The following is a 685-nucleotide window of genomic DNA, read 5'->3' as shown; positions in this document are numbered from 1 at the left end:
ATTAATTCAAGGTTATTTTCTTTATTTATTACTAAACATAGTCCGTGCCATGGTGCTGCTCTAGAAAATTACTTTTGAAAATATATTTCTAAAGCAATTCTATTGTCGACACGCACGTTATTGTTTGGTTCTTTAAAGCTGTTTAACCCTTTTGTACATGATTAGAATGGCCTTGTATAAATATACTTCATCGGTATACGTTTTATTGATAAAGTACATAATTTACACAACGTCATTCGAATCATATGACGTTGTGTAAATATAATTCATCAATAGGTTTTAGTTTCACATCGCTGAAAATAGTGCAGATGTCTGTTGACTTCAATATTTTTTTTAAAATTTCAATAACCACAACTAGTTTCTTAACATGTACTCAACCGCAATCTACATCATTTCTGGTTCGCTTCACTGCCAGAGGGATTTCCATATCTTTTTTCAGCAGGTCATGAAACAGTTTTGTATTCTTTAAACTAGAAATTGCAAATTGCAAGTGAAGTGCTGCGAAGTACAACTGCATAAAATGTTCTTCGAACAAAATTATTTATGGGAGTCAAGTGAAAATAATGAATAATAAAAATATAACAAATAATATGAGCACGACCCATTGTCTATATATTATTAGAACAGCGTTGGTACTATAGTGTTTTGCTGCAGTGACATCTCTCTGCTGGCGATGGCTCGCTGC

Source organism: Anneissia japonica, unplaced genomic scaffold (genome assembly GCF_011630105.1).
Source record: "Anneissia japonica isolate Jap-2015-1 unplaced genomic scaffold, ASM1163010v1 scaffold1035_len235748_cov162, whole genome shotgun sequence".
Classification (NCBI taxonomy): domain Eukaryota; kingdom Metazoa; phylum Echinodermata; class Crinoidea; order Comatulida; family Comatulidae; genus Anneissia; species Anneissia japonica.
The sequence above is the reverse complement of the archived record's forward strand: the minus strand, read 5'-3'. Positions refer to the sequence as shown.